At 39.8% G+C, this 21,412-nt stretch overlaps 1 long non-coding RNA gene across 4 annotated transcripts; it reads right to left on the reverse strand.

The window, feature by feature from the left end:
* Positions 1–412: 412 nt before the first annotated feature.
* Positions 413–21,368, reverse strand: LOC137856536 (uncharacterized). Of its 4 annotated transcripts, XR_011096568.1 has the most exons (8): positions 21,232–21,368; positions 20,307–20,793; positions 18,385–20,224; positions 16,878–16,967; positions 7,020–7,118; positions 2,617–3,496; positions 1,385–1,511; positions 413–1,291 (listed from the first exon to the last, which is right to left on the reverse strand). It is a non-coding gene; the product is annotated as an uncharacterized lncRNA (long non-coding RNA). The 4 variants fall into 4 exon arrangements; XR_011096567.1 differs by having other exon boundaries at positions 20,099–20,793; XR_011096566.1 differs by having other exon boundaries at positions 3,232–3,496; positions 18,385–20,793.
* Positions 21,369–21,412: the final 44 nt, after the last annotated feature.

Genomic DNA, 21,412 nt, shown 5'->3' on the forward strand with positions numbered 1-21,412 from the left:
TTGTCAACATTTTACCATTTTGAAGTAATTTATCAACATTTCTCACCCTACACCTTGTTTTGAAGCAATCAAGTCATATGAAGGACAGATGGGTGACCCACTACCTTAAAAAAGTCATGATGGTAGCTGAGATCAGCTGCGGCCTCGTCCGAACACAGCTGCTAGCTTTCATCTCTGAGCTGAGCAAAGCCTGAAGAAATTCTTGGTTATGCAATTCATTCTGTCTGCAGCCCAAGTAGTTCATTTATAACCACTGCTTCTCTCAACGGTGGGCTGTTAATTCCAGCCCTCACAACTTTGTGTGGAGTCTGGAGTGGAAATGACACATTGTTTGCAGTAATTCAAAAATCTCTCTATATATGGTTTTGTCATAAAATTCAGCTCTTAGAATCATGTGATTAAGGGAGAATCCTTTGTTTTTTTCCCTTAATTCATCATTGTCATGGTTTTAGAGAAACAGTTGAAGACACAAACTGTGAATGGTAAGTGCAGAGTACAGTAAGACAAAACGTGCTGACTTTGATTTTATGATTCTAAGCCACTACCATAGTTTATTTTGTTGTTGTTATTTGTTTTACAATACAACATATACATGTATGTAGCGGTGAGTCTTAGGCTTGTCCTGTGCAGTCTGACCCTGCCTGAGCAGCAGGGTCAGCAGTGAAATCACTTCCAACATCAGCAGTTTCGTGCTTATCTCAGTCACTTCATTACAATTTTAAAGGGGCTCACCTCATAAACAGAAATGACAAATATTGTTTTCTGTTGCTATGTGCTGATCATTTCCCAAACACTTCCCCCTGTGAGTGTGTGCACACATGCATGCTGTTACATACAAACACAGGCACAGATGGTCTTTGCTCTTATCTAGTCTATGCAAATAACGACTTGGGTATATTAAAAAGAATAATCAGAATTATGTTTAAGTACCTGTGTCACAAAGATAACGTGAGCCAATATGAAAATGACATTTCATTAATCGTATTAAGTCAGTGACAAACATGAAAAATGTGAATGTGTCGTTCTCACAATTCTCTCCAAAGCAATTTGTTACACACATCTGGATTGTCACATATTTCCTCCAAAAAGGTTGTGAAGTCTGTGAAACAAGCCTTCACATGCAAGCCCTCCACCTCCTGTTTCTACTGCGATCATGCTTCTGTGGGTCTGAGAGGCACAGCATTTCAGAAGACTCCTAAAACATGGACGTCCAGTTTAATTCACCATTCCCCAGCAGCCTTGTGTCAACATGTCTTGAGTAGAGCACCTGTCGTGCCTGATCATTACGAATCTGAAACACAGTACGAGATCAGTTGATTGGATTGCACTATGCACTGTATGGAAATCATAAACTACAAGTTATGTTTAAAGTAAGTAAGCACACCTTGCCATTTTTCAAAATAGCTCCTTCACACTGTCTCATATGTTGCTGAAGATGCTGGCTGGTCAAGTACCCCTAGTTTTAGGGCAACTCCTCCCAGCAATTTATTTCTGCTCTGAAAGCTGTAGTACTAAAGAAAAGGAAAGAAATCATATACATTCACATACATACTGTTCATATACAATAAAAAATACAGTTTTATTTCATTTAAAGATGTTACAAGGTGTTCAGTACAGTGACTGCCCTGCATTAGAGAGAACTGTAGGTCCAATTATGAAAACAGTGGAGTTATGAATCCAACAGGAACCATACTAAATGGCAAATGTCAAGACAATCTTCTGATAGAATATAATTCATGAATTGAAGCTGTTTCCACCCTCTTTTTATAGAAATCCTAGTCTATCACAAGACTTGTCTGTTAGGTACGTGCTTTCTGTTCCTAAAACAGCTGAGTGTCAAGCCCACACTAATGAAGAATTGCTCTGCCAGAACCACAAGCCTCAGGAATGCATGGCCTGCAGGGAGTGGTAACCAGTCATTGAGAAGCTGTGAAGAAGATTTTGCACTTGCTCATCATCTTTAATGATTTTTATTTTATTTTATTTTTTTTTAACCTCTTCTCCCATTCAAAACCAAGGTCTCTATTTCCAATTTCAAGTGCCTCTACATAACACAGAAGGAAAGGTTTGCAACCTGAGACCAAATGTCAGCATCTTTCAATATTTTCACTAAGCAGCTCTCTTTATGTGAAAAGTTACTCAGTTTAATACAGCTGCTTGCAGGAGTATTATTTATTTCCTTGCTATGTAAACTTAAATGCTCATTGAAGTTGCCTGTAAAGAAAATATGTCTATGACTAGAGGAAACAGTCCTTAGTTTATGGACTAAGTATCTGCAAATGAATGCGTATCTGAGACATGAAGATTAATACTGCCCTCGTACTACTCTGCGCGTTGCAGTGCTTCAGCATTGAACATACACAGAACACACTTAGCTGGTACCTAAGCTGCAAGTCTGCGGTTCCAAACGCTGCCTGTGCTGAGCCTCCCTGTAAACTTTTTGAATTTAGCATCTGGAACCACATCAACTTCATCTGGCTTTTCCAAATATACTTAGCAATCCCTCAGTATAAATGCAGTGATCTTTTTGAAAGCCATCACCTGTCAAATGGTAGGTTGTTTTACTGGACAAGTTCAACATATATGTATCTGTATGTCTTACACCATGACATTTACCTTGCATCCACTCATCTCGTGAGAGCGTTCACTTGTTAGCATTTTACTGAGAAAAAAAAAATAATCTTCTAGCTGCAAAGACAACTTCATCGCTTTAAGCTACTTAAACTTTCTGTGTCCTTTTCCTTGGGAAAACAAAATAACTTAAATGAACAACAATCACAACATTAAACAGAAATAAAAACAACATTTGCTGTTGCCCATTCACATTAATCAAATATTAACAATGTGTTTGTAGTAAATATTTATGGAATGCTTACTCTGGTGTCCTGCGAACATACTGTAATTCTTAACGCCCAGCTGAAAACCAGATGTTTAGCTCAGATACACTACAATACCATTAAATAGTCCTTCAGTGTTTATGTATTAAGTGAAATTTGCTTTCTATTAACCAAAATTAATTCACACTCTTAATTCTTTTTACAAATATTTAATTTTCCATTAAAAAAAAAAAAGCTGTAGGATCACTGTAAGCTAGCATTTCCCTCTAGTTTTATCTATAGATGTGTTTATCTTTCTGGTCTGTTGTCCAGAATACACAGATCTCTATTGTATTGCAGGCCAGCCTCATGAAGAGGCATAAACATGATTCCCAAGAGTCATTACGTGTTTTACCCAGAGACTGCCTTGTGCAAAATTGAGAAACAGGCCAAAGAGCTGGGGCACCTCCCTTGAGCACCTCTCCAGGCTGGAAGCTCTCAGTCCACCAGGCTTATCTCGTCCTTCTGCTGCTTACATCCGTGGCTGTTTTGTGGGAAGGTTCATTACAAGGGCTCAAAACTTGCTTCTCACCCACTCCATAGCTTGGTGAGGACAGACTGTGTGAAAGCACAGACATACCATACTTGCTCGGTACTCCTGAAGGACTGTTGAAGCAGTGCTGAAGCAACACACAGGAAAAGGTACAAAAAGTAAGAAATAAAGCATACATCATTACTCTACTTTTTTCCTTACCTAGTTAGCAAGTGGCATTCACGTTATTTTCTCTAGAATGAATTTCCTGGGCAGAAACTCAAATTTAGTCTAGAACAAAGCAGCTATATTCTAATTGTAAAACCTTTGTTTTTTTTCCACACAGGAAGGAAATGAAATGATCTCCAGCTATATGTGTGAGTCATACCATGCTGACAAAAGACAAATGGGCATGCTTATTCTGCAAGACTTTTTTTTTAAAAAAAAAAAAAACTTCTCATTTGCTGTAACTGTTCTCTTAGCTCTCTCCTTCATTATACTGACATGAGGTGAAAACAGCAAGACAGCCCAGGATGTCTGACTTGTTAGATTTGCCATGAGCTGTGCAACTGTAACAGACAAATATTTCAGGATCTCAAAGGTTTGGGCCAGATAAAAGCAGAGACTTTTAGAAGTCCGTGCTCAGGGCTCCATCTCCTTAAATCACATTTTAAGTACATTGTCTTGAGCATGGGAGTAGGAAAGCTTCGAGTTGGTGTTGTTACTACAGAAACTCTGCTGCAAGCTTAAACAGATAGTCCGTGAATTCCAGTTATCTGGTCGTTGTTATCATCTAAGGATATAAATAAATCAGTAAAAAAAATGTAGCCTAGAATAAGCTTAGCAGCTATGCTCTCTACTGCTAAGTCAGAATCAAGTCAACCAGTGTAGTACTCCAGGTTTCTGCTTGTTAGAAGCCTGTAAAAGACTTAAGAATAAAGTAATATAATTGCATAGAGGAGCAAATCTCCCTTCGAGGGAATAATAACATAAACCACAGCGTTTGGCATTGTGTCATTCAGCAGACATTAGTCAGTACCAGGGAGGACTCTGGAAACACTCATATGTCACTCAGAATACTCTCTTGACTGAGGTTTTGATGTCTTGCTCCAAAGCCCTCTACCAAACCCAGAGCATGCAGGAACCCCATGAGAAGCGTGGTCCCCCACACCTTTGGGAGAGCACACGCTCCAAGGCTGCTCTATCACTCAGCTCTATCACTCTGGAGCAAGGGAAGAGAAGAAAGGTCAGCCTTCGTTCAGCCAGAAAATTCAGGCCCCTTCACACATCCAGCTGAGTGGCTGTGCCCTGTGCAGTGCCCTTCCTGCAGAGCTGCCTCTGGCATGAGCCTGGGGCCAGGTTCTGCCAGGATGTGCAGGAGGGACATGGAAAATACCAATGACAAACACTCACTATTCATGCCCTTGCACTGCTTCCAGTTTGCCTCACACGGGACTGCCCTTTTCTCATGCTTTATCTTGCCATACTCTCACTTCCAGAGGGTAATTGTTTTGATGTGCTGATTTTTCTCATGTAGTATTTGATCTTTTGACAAAAGGCTCCAGCAGGCAGTTTTAGGAGAGCTGAAGTGCTGACTTTGCAATCCAAAATGAGCCGGTTACATCAGACAAAAGCCACTTTGTGCCATGACTAATATCAGATCCTCCCTACCAAATATTTCTTATGCAGAGTCCAGCCTTGTTCTCTTATACAAAGAGAATTAAATTCTGTGCTCCTATTTCCTTCTGGCCTTTCTGCTGGGACACAAAATTATTCAAAACAAGCAGACAAGCTCTGGAGGCAACACAAGACACCACTAATAGCACTTGCTATCTAGCCTGCAAGGCCCCTTTACATTTCACTACATGACTGCCCAGACGGCAGGAGCCAATCTGCTTCCCATAACTGCACCCCCAGTTGAGGTCCCTCTTTTTTTTTCTCCCTTTACCAAGGAAAGTTTCTTACTCAGCTGTAGGACAAACTCTAGTCTGTGCCCTCCTGCCAACACTGAATTTTTAGCTTTCCAGGCTTTTCTGCTTTTTCTGGCTTTGGCAGGAGGAGAACACCTCAGTCAGGCATGAGTATCTCTACAAACCTGCTTTATGTACAGTGGTCCTGACTAACAGCTGCTGATGGATATTTCTCTTCACAAGGGCATCAGGTGGTGCTACAGACTTTAATCTGACCTTTGCACCTCTGTAAACACATAGAGGCAAATGCCTGATAATTGTAAAAACAAACCTCGGAGGAGGTAAAGCACTGCTCTGTTTATAAGCTTGTCGTTCTGTAAGTGAAACTAATGTACACACAGTTGTTCTGCTCCCAGGAAGCTCTACGCATCACAAAACACAATTAAAATATGAATAATTTACCTATTTTATTGTATACCATTTGGGACAAAACAAGGTTACAAAGAGGAAATAAAATCCAAACCAATATATAGTTCCTACTGATACAAAGACTTTAATTCTAGGTTAAATCTGACTGGATAGCTATCTGTCTTGTAACTTCTGTTACTGTAAGGAAACCTGCCTTGCATCTCCCTCGACTGGCAGAATGCTGCATTTAGAAATAAAACATGCTTTGGTTATGGCTCACCATTCACATGTTTCTATGAATATTTTATGAAAGCAACGTAAGGTGTGACAAAAGGCAGTCTTCCTGGCTGCCACTGCAGTTTCAAAACAAGTCTCCTATATGTTATTTTCTCCTTACCTGTAGAGATGGACTTCTTGTGTAATAGCCGTGCCTTCAGTTTTGGGGCATCTGTGACTATGTTTACCCAGAAAGACAGATGTACTCCACAGCAAGACCATAGCACATCTTGATTCTCAGTCACCTTGCTTATGAAATCTCCTGAAAGCATTGTGACTCCTCCATGTGTCTAGCTTTCCAGGAGAGATGTGACCTGGGTTTTCACCTGACTCAATACCAGGATGGTGCTAGGTGGTACATCTGAAACCAGGGGGTGGGAATTGCTGCCAGGCTCCCCTGCTACAAACTGCCTTGGGGACTGCCGGTGGAGACCTATTCATCTGTTTGAGAAGTAATGTGGGTATGAGGAGTTGCTGCCTTTCCTCATTAAGAGCTGCATGTTTTCACAGCAATTCGGCTGTTTCTGTTGTGCATCTCTGTCTATTTCTGCTCTCCCAAACACAGCAAAACTAGCAATACGTACTTTTCAGTGGTGACAACATAATATGAAATTTAGAAATTAATTGCACGTTTTCCAGGAGCACTAGAAGAAAAGTCCTCGCACTCCATCTATTGCATATTAAACAGTAAGGGGGAAAAGCTCTGAAGAACCCTAAGGATGGTCCTTTCTGCTGGTGCCACCTCTGGATTGGTTTCATTTTCAGTGCTGGGGCAGTTGCGCTGAGTTTCCTCGGACTGCACCTCTATAAAACTGCTCCACTGGCAGTGCAGGTTCGAGTGACTCTTTCCCCCAGTCACTGCGCTATAGCAGAGCAACTTCTGAGTCCCCACTTGTAAACAAACAAAACCTTGCTTCAACTTCGCAGGTGAGCTGGCAGCTTACCCGATCAAACAAACATGGGGGCTGGCTTCTTCCCCCCGTTCTCCATGGATCAGGTGCCATGCCCAAATTTCTCGGAGCCTTCTCCTGGCACTTGCTTTAGTTCAAATAAAAGCTGACACTGATTTTTTCTTACCGATCATCCTAGTGACAGCAGAGGCCAGCTTCAGTCAGCTGACAACAGGAACCCTCCCTCTGAAATGTCTGTAAGCAACCAGCCAGCTGCTTTGAACAACTGCACAAAGATAAAAGCAAAGCAAATACTTTAAATTCTATGCTAAGCCTACAGAAGTAATTAGAGAAGTATAATCAGCATAAAAAGCCATGCTGAAGATGACTGTTTGCATATGTACTATAGACAGCAAAATCAAAATTATAGATATTATAGCACAGAATTTATAATAGAGATACAGAAACAAATCAGCAAGGCACTGTGGGACCGGCCTTAGAGCTAAAGATCTGAACATTTTTTTTTTGTCTTTAAATGACACATTTTGTAACCAACTGTTATTTGGGACTAACTTTGTTAGCTACATTCACAATGATTTAAAAACAAAGGTACAATGACCTGAGGCTGGAATAGGTTCAGTTTTTCCACAGTTCCTTTTTCGTACTGTATTTAGTCAAAAGATTACAAGTCCAGTGCAAAAAAAAAAATAAATAAAAAATGTTCAGCTTCAATTGTTTGCAGCACAAACTATGCTGACCTTTTCCAGACAATTACATACAGCAGCAATGATAAGCAGTAGGGATCCCTATTAAAATATAACCCACGGCTTTTGTATGTGTGCATGCCTTCATTTTGGCCCACAGCTATTGGCTACACTGAAAAAAAGATTTTATGAAGAAAAACAACAGATATGATAAATTCCAACTGCAATCAGCTTCCAAGTATGAATGGCAAGCATAACCACAGTTGAATCCCACATTTGCTTAATTGACCAGGGATGGTCTGAAACATCTTTTGTCCTTTATACTCGGCTCAAGCTAGGCACACTAGTAAAAACCCCATTAATCTGTTTTATGAGTCATAGACATCTTTGTTCTTTGTGCTTTGCTGACAATTTCCTTTATTTGAGGGTGGAGAACGAAGAAAGTTTCAACTCTTATCTAAGACCTTTTTGGCACCGTGCATGTGCCCTACCCAAGTGGCAGCGTTTTCCTGTGCGACCTAATGCTGCGGATGAAATCAGCTGAAAACCTCAGTATTCGGCTGTAATGTAAATGTAAATGACAGTGCTGAGCTTTAGTCTTTATAGGCAGTCTGTGTCACAGCTTCTCAGAGATCCTGTTGCTCTAGTACCGTGCCCACTGCAGATCCTCTTCCTCTTTTCACAGACCTTACTACAAAGTGGAAGCAACTGAGAAGGCCTTTGGCTGTACCTTTTTTAGCATACAGGCTAGGCAGCTGCAGTTTTATTTTAACAATGAGTGTAGCTAAATATAGCACCTGGTGTTCGGATGCTGGAACACAAATACAGTGACTACAGTTGGGAAATATGTTATATTGGGTTTCTGTTAGCAGACAGCACCATTCTATGGAAAAGCAGTGGCAGCCTCTCCTCCATACTCTGGGGAAGATTGGACTTCAGCTCACTGCTGCTCCAGCTGACTCTTCCAGCAGTAGCAGATAAGCAGAAAATCCCCCAATTGTGTATAAGGATAACAACAAAAACAATGTTTTTTTTCTTGAAAACAGGCTTGATGACACAATCAGTAATACATACATATTCATATGCCTCTCTTTGCAAAAAAAAAAAAGTCCTACTTTGCAAGAACACACTCTGGGAGGATGTGATGATTTTCTTCCACCCCTCCACCCTGCGTAAGGCTGGTTTCCTAGCTCATAAATAGCTTTTACCCAAATTAATGCTGAGTAAATCAAGGGTCTGCAAGCCAGACACCTGAAAATTTCACCAAGCAATCAAGTGCTGATTTTTGCCTTCCCACACAATGAGATAGAATATGTGAACAAGGAGGCAAACAAACTTCTAGTTTTCCAGTTTAGGTGGTACTAGCTGGATAAACGATTTTATGTATCTCAGATTAGTTGTACATGTGTTCTACTTTTTTAAACTTGTGCAACTGTTCATATCATTACAGAAGTGTCCCACTGAAGAAAAACTGCCACCTGGGGAACAACAACATATGTTATTACCGTGAATTAATATGGTAATTAAACTTACCCAGAAACTCACAGGAATGAGGAATATGTTAAATGAAGAGAAAATAGGTTACAGGGTCATTAATTTTGTAAACAAAGAAATGCTGGAAGTGATATGGCTATCTTCAAGAGTGGTATAAAAAGTTAGAAGAAGATCTGTAACTTATTATTTGTAAATAATGATGAAGAGGCATGTGCAAGAACAGCACAAATGAGACATTCAGCTGTTGCCAAGTGAGCTGTTTCAGCCTGACAATAAACCAGTAGCACTGATGTGCTGAGCTGATGTTTTCTTTAAATCCCATTGTGCACAGTTTAAAAAGTTCACTGCAAAAGCACTGGGCCAGAACAGAACTTGTCAGTTCTGATGCATGTTTGTCTGCCACCTCAGTCTCCACATGCATCCTCTCCTGCCCAGCATTATTTCTGAAGCAGAAAATTCATTACCATAAGACAAATGGATAAGCAAAGCTCTATTTTCCTTCTCATTAGCCACCCTTAGGATGGTGAGTAGAGTTAATGCAGCAGAGAAAAATACTGTGGATCTGAAGGTGTTTCAGAGTATTTTTAGCTGCTTCTACCTGCTGCTTCTCTGAGCCATCTTCAGCAGCACTGAAGAGGAAGTGGAAGCGGGCTAAGAAGCTCTTGTTGAGAGCATCTGACAGAGGGTAATACATGATGACACTTCTGTACAAAGTTAAACCTCTGGAAGCCAATGGTTTTGTTGTTATGTTAGAGACAGAACGTGTTATAAACATCTGATTTTTCTGGTGCTGCCCACTTTGGGCTGCCAATTCCTCGGCATTGACAGGCAACAAGACACATAGGAGATTCAGCATGGTGGTGCCTACTCCTGTTAACTGCACAGCCTCTGGAGGATGTTGCGATAAAGTTTTGGTCCACTTCTCAGCTCTGGTAACTTCAGCTGAGAAGACTGACTGGTAGCCTTCCTGGTTCTGTTCTCAGGAAGACTGAAATTATTCCACTTCAGTGCAGTCTGCTCAAATCATCCACTGCATCAACAATGCTTGCATCCAAGGGTTTTATCCTGAACATTTTAGCTTGTTAAAAAAAAATAAACCTTTGTAGCAGGAAAGTCAATTTTTTATAGTCTCAAGGACATCAGTCCACTTATCAAGCTATGAAAAGAAACAAGAGGAAGAGAGTCTGATATTTTCAAAATCACAGCTCAGGAATATAAACAGGAATCTCAGCTACTAAATTCTCTGTTTTCATCACTAAACAATCACTACCTTTGCTCAAAATACAGAAAGTCCTCTTTTGTACATTTACACCAAACAAAAATCATTTTGTGTATTCTGTACTCAAACACAAAGGCAATGGCACCTTGTAGGACTTGGCTAGTTAATTCTAAAAGGACAGCTCATTCCCCACAGCTACGCTCCCAACATTCACAGAAGCTACATACAGCTTTCTTTGCTTTTCTCTGAAAGCTCATCAGAACTACAGGCCTCAGCTGTTCATAATGCCCTACTGCACAACAGTCTCCTGTAGGAACCCATGCTAGCAGGATGCATCTGGAGGAAGGCGACTGAGGTGGCAAATATGTATTTGTCACTCAAAGCCCAGATGCGTGCAAACAGTTAGTTCTTACTAATGTGCAGAGAGAAAGAAGTTGTAGCTTTTTTAGTATTTTATATTTAGTATTTGTTTTAGTATTTTGAAAACGTTTGTATCTGCTGATATTGAGATATATATACACATCAGCAAATGTCAACTAGAACTGGTAATAGCAAAATACATAGTAGTGGTAGAAGTGTCCTGGACAGTTCTATAAACTTCACCTCTACTCTGAGATTTGGTCACATCATTCCAGCATGATTTCAACCACTTTCTTAGCTGGCTTTAAAATACTTAAGTCTTTTGCTGCATTCAGCAAAGCCCAAACTGATGCATAATCATCTTAATCATTAGGGTTTGGCTAGGTTTAGCACAAGAAATGAGATACAGCATAAAAACTGGCAATGCAATACCTCATTAATTGATATATATTAATGGTTTTGATCCTTCCTCCACCTCTACCCTAGGTAGTTTTAGCTTCTTTTAAGTCTTGGCAAGCATAAAGCTGCATATATAGAAGCTTCAGCTTGATTTTAAATTGATTGGTGGTGTTGCTTTTTACCTGTTCCATGACATCTCAGCTTGGTTGCAGGTAATTCTGATATTCACTCCTTCCCACAAAAGCTTAAACAAATACATAGCCTCTTACAGCCTATACGCCCACACATAAGCACCAGCAGAATCTGGGCCTTTACCTACAGGTTCTCACTCTCTTCCCAACAGATCACACTATTTTCAGAAGTCATGATGGCTTATTAAAAAGGATTGCTTTTAGGTACTCTCAAATTATTAACTCAACTCCACTCCTTAAAATAAGTGCACAAAAGGACACATGAGCAACAACAGCAAGTTCTGCTGAGTATATGGTACCTCATACATTCAATTTAAGCAGATAGATAAACCATCTCTCCTGACATCAGGCAGAATACATCTTTAGCAGGCTGTATCTGTTCTGGAAGCCTGGCTTATCCTGCAGCATAGCTCACAGCTCTGGTCTCCCAGTTGCCCCTGTGTAATGCAGTCCTCTCTCAGCCCTGGGGCCTCAGATCCCTAATCACAAGAATCTTGTTACAGGGGTTTGGAGGTACAGTCTCTGCACAAGACTTATCTCAACATGGTCTCCTCTCTGACTCCAGAGTGCCAGACATAGCTAGGGGGGCTTGAAACTTGGGACATAGTGAATTCCTTTGCTGGGTCCTGCCTAGCACTCTTAGCAGACAGCAGGGGCAAACTTAAAAAGCTTTTCCAATTACCGAAATACATAAGAAGGACATAATACAATAAAATGGAACAGCATACAACAAAAAGAAGGCAAAGTAATGACAGGAAAAGCAAGCAGTAATAGCTCTGGGATTTTTAACCTAGTAATAACAAGCCCCGTATGAGGAAATTTGGCCCTATCAGGATTGGTGAGACCTCACTCCAATCCCCTCCCCTCAAAAAAAAAAAAAAAAAAAAAAGTAGGCGGGTTTGTTCTCATTTGTTTAAGCTCTCTGATAGCACTCTGGGCATTTAGGAAAATAACAGTGTAAAAACATATGAGTTGAAAAAATAGATGTGGGAATGACAAATGCATGAGCTATTTTGCCCAAATGGCACTTGCTTTCCACATTTCTTAAATTCTATGGAGAAGTTATTCACAGCTAGTGAGTGTTCCCAAGGCAGGTACAATTATACTAGTTTGTTTTATGAACTCAAATTTTATAGGCTCAAACGGAAAATGCTGTATTGTTTAGCTTAATGACTTTTCCTACACTAAGAAGACAGGAAAAGGGGGTGTTCCAGCTGTGGGGTTTGTATTTCACATACATACCATTTCTCCTCACATTTCTGTCTTTTTTCTTTTTTTTTTTTTTTTTTACTATCACTTAATTTTGCAAGGCAGTAAAAATTATAGTAAGTTTACTTTAGTAAGATGCAGTTAAGTTCTCTGTATTTCCTTTAGTTTGTAAGAGAAAAATACTACAAGAAAAGAATGCAATGTTGTGTATTCTCTTGTTCAGAATTACAGTGGAGATCTGCCCCCACAGATCCCAGAATTAGCGACAAATTCATATACAAACAAATACATGCTTATTCATAAGATGTCCTTTAAGGAAATAATAAAACAGATCTTGAATTCTTTAGGCTAAGTGCCTTCCTGCTTTTTCTTTCTTTTTTTTTTTTTTTCCCCTGAGGAGACAGAAAGACAGAAGCAAACAAGAAGCAAGTAATTAACAGAGAACAGGAGGAAAAACTATTTCCTTCTGTAGTAAGGGGGAAAAAAAAAAAACACACACACACACACCTGAAATGTCATTCCCTTCCTGCAACTAGCTTTAAATCACAACTTTTTTAAAAAAGGAAAGTTCAAGTGTCAATCAACCAATGAATTTGTGAAATATGTTATCAATTACTGTAAATTGAACCATGAAATAATTTAAACTTCATTTAGTTTCTTCTCATCTAGACTATGACAGCAACTCCTCAACTTTTTGCTTTTTTCCACGCAGGCAGTATCTCAGCTTCTCCAATGTTATACTTTTCTCCAGCAATGCTGTACAGACAGCTGCAAGGGAAAGACACAAACATCCATCTTTCAGGAACCAAACTCAGGAAATCAACTTGGTTCACCAAAAAAGTGCAGGAGGATAGCCAAGCATTTCTGTGTCACGATCCAAAAAAAGCTGTATGAGCTGAGGAGGGAGCCTCGTGAGCTAGCTAATAGGCATCACCATGCATAAAGACACAGACTGTCATCTGTTCCTAAACGGATGACGAGATAAACCACAGGAATGATCCAAAAGCAGGAAATCCACTCTAATGCTGGAATTTATTATTTGAAGAACTGCACAGGACTTTTAAAAGGGAAATAAGAACACGTTTCCTATGCACCTTCTTAAGCGCCGTGGCGGACACTTGACTAATTGGATTAATTTGTTCCTGAGACCACAGATGACTAGTGATTATTTTAATTGTCCCACGTGTGAAAGGGGACCTTTTGGGTATCTCTGAAGATTAACTTGAAACATAAATACCCATGCTTGAAAGACAGGCATTGAATGTCGTATGGGGGTGAGGGGATAGGGTCTTATGGGTCATATTGCGAGTCTGTGGGGAGGCAGGAGGTAACAGGCAGGCAACGTGTTCAGGTGAGTTTAAGGTAGAATAACCATTTTGTTCAAAGCAGAAACAGCTGCTAACACTAACAAGGGACGGGAAGTCTGGATTCTTGGGCTATAGGTAGCACTCACTGCTAAGATATACTTAGATTAAGTAGTACTATTATTACCCTGTGGAGGTGTAAATTAATTCTGTGTATTCCCTTATTTAAAGCACTGCATGGTTTCTGCTACCATGATTTTTTGTTTATATAGCTCTGTCTTTTTGAGACTGGGCAGTGTCTACCACAAAGCACAAAACAGTGTTTTTCCATACACACAAATGTCTTAGTGACTTGAACTTCTTTGGGTCATTGAGTCCATAGCCAGACTGCAAAGACCTCTGTGAGGCCACTGTCCATCAAGCCATGCCTGGGCCCAAAGCATTCATTTAACAGCTTTGAAGCTGAGCACAACAACAGTACACTTCACAATGTGTTCTGGAGCAACTGCTTCTTGTATTCTGCTACAAACAACTCAAATGGCACATGCCTGCCTAGACTGTAGACTGCTGAAATTGCCAGCAGCATTTTCCATAGCATCTTAATGAAGGATTTTAACATGGAGATCCAAGTGACAAATACAGAGATGTTTTTGTTATATCAATGCAGCTCAGAGGATTTTGCCCTGATGTGTTGTATCTAGCATGCATACACAAAAATCATTAGGAGTGAAATGCCTTCGCAAATGGCTGCTAAATTCTCACCACGTTTGTCAGATCTGCTAACCTCTTTCAAGAATTCAGCTACACCCTTACTGTGTTTATGAAACTGAGTGCTTACATAACCTGTGCTATATAACAGGTGGAGACTTAGAAGACCATAGAAAAAAAAGTAGCTCTTGTTAAGCCTTGGTTTTCTTCCCTGCTTTAAAGTAGTTGTTTCTAACCTGAGCCCTCAGCACAGCACATAACCCGAGGTTACCACGTTGGATAAACTCCGAAATTCCTAAATCATGTCACTTTTATACTTCATACACTTCTGTGTCAAAATTACTGCTCCTTGAGGCAATTGGTCCCATTTGTGTTTCTGGAATAGGTGGCCTTGTGGCACATGCTGGAAGAGGCTTTGGCAGAATGGTTCAAAGGGCATGAAGGAAAACATCTGCTTGTAGCAGCGATCACACAGCACGGGATTCCTGCTGCAAGGAAAGGAGGGCAAACACACACAATGACACGTATGACTGTTTAACACAATCCTTACAGGAAAGATATTTTTTGAAAGCTTGATTCCAAAACAACAAGACATGCACACTTGAACCTGAAAGGAAGATTTTTTCAAGGAAAGAGGAACTTTCCACATTTCTACTGTGTAGACAATGTCAGTACTGGAAATGTAACAAACAGCACACTGTCTGAAAATGAAGGCATTTCAAAATTGTTTTACTTCTTAAGGGTTTAATAGTTTATAGAAATTAGCTATTTTTCCTTAGAGGAGAAAATACAAACAGCAACTAAAATATTAGGTAGGATTTGTTCAGATAATATAGCAAATGGTACCAGTACCTGAACAGTTAAAACACATAATCAAATATTCCTGTTTTATAGAATAAAACACATCCAATATATGACAGGAGAGACTAAATTGCATTCATTTAAACTCAGAAGGATGCAGCTTGATCAAGTAGTATAAATTGAATGTGGCTTTTGCTTAAGAACTGGTTTAGTCAGTTTTTCTCCCTCCTTCCTTCCTCTCTCTCTAAAGAGCAGAGATGAATAGAATTTAGCATCAGGGGAAAGAACATACAAAACCAGCCCTAAATTATCATCTTAAAATTGAGCTACTTTGTCCTTATAAGTAAAAATAAAATAAATAAATAAAATAATCAGACTACAAAGGTTTTTCAAAAGGAACAAACACTTCATTACTGAAAATGTCACTTTACCAGAAACAGGAAAGGTATTCTGTGTTTTCTAAGCAGTAAGCCAAATATTTACATTAAAGTAAAAGAGACTTAAAACATTCAAAACAGTTTCATGATGAAATGCAGATATAGGAGAAACAGGTTTCAAAAAATAGGTGGTAGACAGTGAAACTTGAATCTCAGCGGTTTAACTACAAAGACAGATTTCTCAGCTGTTATCAAACATATATTTTACTATATATATTACTAGAGGAACCAAGAGCTACAGCGAAGACCTATATAACTTTCATCGGATACCTCCACTCCATAGCATACATACTGTGTAAGGTTTTATCTTTAAAAACAACAACAACAAAACCTTTTCAGTGTAACTGCAAGGTCCACATAGGGGCCTATATTGTATACTGCTACAACCAGGTTGCTTTCAGCATTTATACTAAACTAGATATTTCTAGCCCATGATGATCTGAGGATGAACTCAGAAAAATAGCTGTCTAGACAGAAAACAAAACCATAACACCCACCTTACTAGCAAGGATACTATAGTCTTCTGAAGTAGGAATTAAAGAAAATAAACCATTAATTGAAGAAGGTGAATGCAAAGATTTAATACATAATAGAAACTTTAAACCAGTGCAGTAACTTTAAAAAAATGTTCTAATGAGTGGAACCAAATAAAATACAAAATAATAATTAAAAGAAAATAATAATTAAAAGAAAAAAAAAAAACACACTACAACACTACACAATAGCCTAAATTTAGCCTAAAAATGCCACAGGTTTAATACTAACAAAGAAGACCTCTTTGTAACCTACCTACTCTGACATCACTATATCTTTCAAAGGATAAAATATCTTAAGAAAGCCACTGCTTATATACACCCTGGATGGTGGGTAGCTAGCTCTTTAACACCTGATCCTAACAGAAGGCTACAAGTTCCAATTCTACTGGTGTGAGTTACTCCAGAAGAAAAATAAATTGGTGTTAAGGCAAAATACATGAAACTGCAAGTCTTAAGGAAGAGAATCCATAAGACAAGAGAAAAATAGTAAAGAAGAGATCACTCAGAAAACTGTAGAAAACTGTAGAAAAGTTAATTCCTCAAGATTTAGTTATTAAGAAAAGATACTCAGAAGAGAATTATCAATGACTACCTATAGTTATAGGTGTTTAAATTAATGTATTTATTATATATAGGTATATATAGGTTATATTATATATAGGTATTTAAATTAATGTACTTACATATTCCTTTTATCATTACCACGAATCTGACTGACAGCCTTCTTTTATTCTGCTGATATATGCATAAAAGTAGTTGGGCTTCCACATGACCTAGGAAGAACATGTTAAAGGTTGTTGCTGTGGATTGCTTAAAAAGGGTTACCAAGAGAACAAAATATCCCTCTGTTTCTAATAAACAGAATTATGCTAAAAAACTACCGAACAAATGAACAAAACCCAAACATTTCTTATAAGATGAATAGGTTCTCTTTAATGTTTTTGTAAATGACTTAGATGCAGGACTCAAATGTATACCAAGTTTGCAGATGACGCTGAAGTGGGAGCAGCTGTTCACTCACTCCATTGAGGCCTTGCAGGGAGATGTTGGCAAATTAGAGAGCTGGGCAATCACCAACAATACGAAGATTAACAAGGCAAGTGCTAGATTCTGCACCTGGGAAGGGGCAACCCTGGCTGTACGTACAGACTGGGGGACATGAGGCTGAAGAGCAGCCCTGCAGAAATGGATCTGTGGGTTCTGTTTGACAGCAAGCTGAACATGAGCCAGCAGTGTGTCCTGGCAGCCAGGAGGGCCAACCGTGCCCAGGGGTGCATCAGGCCTGTGCATTGCTAGCTGGATCATCCTGCTCTGCTCTGCACTGGTGGGGCCTCACCTCAAGTACTGTGTGTGGTTTTGGGTGCCACAGTATAAAAAGGACATAACACTATTAGAAAGTGTACAAAGGAGGGCTACAAAGACTGTGAAGTATCTCAAAGGCAAGACATATGAAGAGCAGCTGAGGCCCCTTGGTTTGTTCATCCCAGAGCAGAGCAGGCTGATGGGAGGCCCCATGGCGGCCTGCAGCTCCCTCAGGAGGGAGCAGGCGCTGAGCTCTGCTCTCTGGGGACAACGACAGGACCCAAGGAAACGGCATGGAGCTGGGACAGGGGAGGGTCAAGCTGGGCGTGAGGGAAAGGTTCTGCATCCAGAGAGTGGTTGGGCACTGGGACAGGCTCCCCAGGGAAGTGGTTGCAGCACTGAGCCTGCTGGAGTTCAAGAACTATTTGGACAATGCTCTCAGACACAGGGTCTGATTTTTGGGTGGTCCTGTGTGGACCCAGTAGTTGGACTCAATGATCCTTGTGGGTCCCTTCTGAGTCAGGGTTCTGTGTTTCTATGATTAATCTATAAGCTGCACGTTCTCTTATGGAATTATGCTTAGAGTGGCACTCATATCACAATACACTTTTGCTATTTTAACAACTTTTCACTTAAAGCTTCTTCAAATGTACATGTAGATTAATATGAAGAAGAAAACACAATCTATAAAATCATATTTCTCTTTATTAACTGTCCTGAAAGAAAATAATAAATTTTGGACACAGAAAGATCTTTGGATGGTGTACAGCATCAGGAAGTGTAGTCAAAGTATTTACAGATGTTAGTGGAAGAGAAAAAACAACAAAACAAAGTATAAAACTCTTTGGAGGGAATGTGAAAAAGAAACTATAGCAAGTTTATACTCACAGTAAGAGAAATCTTTATAGTAGCACAAGTCAGATCTCAGCTGCCACGGTGCCTTATAACCCAAGCTAGTGCTTTAAGTCATGCAGACATATGGCAACAATCGCTGCTACTGGCAGGGAACAAGTGATACCAACATATAGAGAGCATTTACAGAGGAAAAGCTGAGTGACTGAGACCTGGTAATTGGCTTTGCAGAGGTTGTTCTGGAGCTGCACATATCCTACATAAACTTCTTTCCTAAAAGATCTTCATTATTGAACAGACTGGTTGTAAAGAGATCTAATTTGCATCCTTAAGAAGAAATCCTTAGGCTGCAGTGCTTTAATGTCTCTTCTGTCCCGCAAAGCAGAGAGCATCAGAAAATAGCACAGAACATGAGAGCCAGCAAAGGTTACGTAGTAGATTTGGACTCTAGCTCATTCTAAATATACCCTCAGAACTGGAAATAATACTGCTGCTTGATGCAGTTTGTGTCATCTTCAAACAAAGATCAAATGGGGGTTAACAGTTGTTAACAGTTTGTACTACATGCTTTATATCTCATCCTCTTTAATAAAATCATGATTCTACTGACTGACCATACCATATCAGCTTGTTTGTGAGCCTAAAACTTCAACTTACTGCAAAAATATTACATTAATTTACAGGAATCTTTGCTGGTGGAACTAGCCCCTTCCCCTTCTCACAGCACAAGTATGAAAACATTGTGAGAAAATAAGCTTTCATGTGTTCAAATATTATTTAAAATTAAAGATAAATTTGCATCTTTGTTTCCTCACATCAGGAAGAAATATAAAGATCAGATCCTGTGCCTTGGTGGATGCCATGATGGAAACCATCACCGAAACCCTGCAGTTCAGCTGGAGTTTCAACTGATTGAAAAAGTAAGAGGTACTCCTGGCAAACAAACTTCCAATGTATGTTGTTAGATGAGGTCATAACTGCAACACCTGCACAACCAAACACATTCCTTGCCTACGAGCATTCTTGGTGATAGAAACATGGTACCGGGAATAAAAAGATTAATTGCACGGTATTACCAAATTCTGGTGAATAGTGAAAGCAAAAAGGAAACAATTTCCAGGGCTACTTTTTTACTCATACCAACTTTGTCACAGTAACTAAATGTGCCTAGGGTTCAAAGCATAGCTTTTTGTCATTGATGATACTACCCACCTCCTTTCTTTTCTCCTTAGTTATATTTTTGCCCATCTGCTTCACCACATACTGGAAGTAGCTGTTGCCCCCTTCTTCCAAAAGCTGTCCTTGGTAGAATGAGCAGCAAGGTTTTAATTGCTCCTTGAAGGCTTTGCTTGTAGCAAATAAAAAACTATTTGTCTTTTCTTTGCTTATCCAAACATCCAAAGAATTATTCTGTTTCTTGGAAGTTTGAGAGCTCACAGATAAAATGGGCAAAAAGTTACATTCGGGCAGGAAATGAACTACAAGGCTTTTACTTCAGAAGAGGAATTGGAGGACACTGAGTACAGAGCATATGCCTCCATAGCTCAGACAGCTGCAAAGCCAACTCTTTTCCTCCAGCTGCTCACATCAGGATATGTTCAAGTTAGATACAGTTATCTAACCGTAGGTTTAGGTTTACAACTTCTAACCTTTATTGTTCTGCTGTATGTTATATACCTCTTCAGGCAAAACCATAGAACATGCATGTTTTTTAAAGATTGCATTCTTTAAAAGTAAGTGTTAAGATAACCTGTGACATGGTTTAGTGGGTGATACTGGTGCCAAGGGGACGCCAGATAGACCAGATGATCTCGGAGGTCTTTTCCAATCTTAATGATTTTAATCTCCTTCTGAGGTAGATGCTTCCTGGTGGAGGCTATGGGCAGAAGACAGAGTGAGAGAACTGCTAGTGCAAGCATTGCAGTATGAGCATGGTAAACGTAGGTGTCATTACTCACACAATCAGATAACCAGACCCAGTACTTTTTTTTTTTTTTTTTCCAGATGCGTTGGCTTTACACGTGAAATGATAAGGACTGTGTTCTTGTTAATCACAATTCCAGACAAAGAAGAGCCGGTAACCACAAATAATTGAACTCAGTTTCACAGGAAGTCGGTGACTTCTTCAGATCAAAAGATCAGCAAGATAGAAAAAAAATAACTTGGTGTTTCTGGAAAATTTATTAGCTTTATAATGACTAGAGGCAAAAAACTGTATCACTGCCTGAAGGGTAGAGCCAACTGAAAACCATTAGGAATTAGGAGGAGCTCCAGCGTGAAGTGCAATTATCTCACAGCTGTCCTAACAGGAGGTTGCTTCTATCTCATCTGAAGATGCTAACTGTAATGAAGTCTAATTTTGGAAACAGGAAACTACATGGGCCTGACATGATGTGTGGCAATTCCAGTGAGGTAAAGTAGGCTTTCCCTCCTAGTTCTGCATTCCTGAAAAAAAAATTAAATGCATGTCATTTGGTACAAACTGATTAAATAGAGAAGTACATAGTGCTGCTGATTAGCAACGGTTATAAACAAACACTGTTAGAGGACATCCTTTAGGCATGTGAACAACTTCCTATGTACATACACTTTGCATTAATGACTACGCCAAAAGGCACGTGCATGTATTCAGTCTTTTATCTCCAGAAAAGGGGAAGCTGCTACAAGCAACATGATGTTGGCTCCGTAAATGTTAACAGCTAGGAAAAAAAATAAAATAAAATAAAACTTGCAATTCAAGTATTTAATGGGAAAAGTTTATCCTTAACTTAAAACACGGCATAAAATTAAGATATTAAGCTTACTAGAGTTAAACTCCTTATTGCCGCGGGTTAACTCCCAAAATTATTCGAATAGGAACCTTCAAGGAGGAAAAAATATTACCATCGGTTCGCGAACCGGTGAGGGTGATTCACAAACTTGGTGTCCTTCCACTTTTCCAGCCGGCAAAGCCCTCCGAGGGCTGGGGAAGAGGCACCAGCCCCGCGAGGGGGGTTTCTGCCGGCTACGGGCGGGCACAGCCCGGGAGCTCGTCCCGGCGAGGGGACGGGGCCACTTGTGGGGC

The sequence above is a fragment of the Anas acuta genome, chromosome 1, assembly GCF_963932015.1.
Source record: "Anas acuta chromosome 1, bAnaAcu1.1, whole genome shotgun sequence".
NCBI lineage: Eukaryota > Metazoa > Chordata > Aves > Anseriformes > Anatidae > Anas > Anas acuta.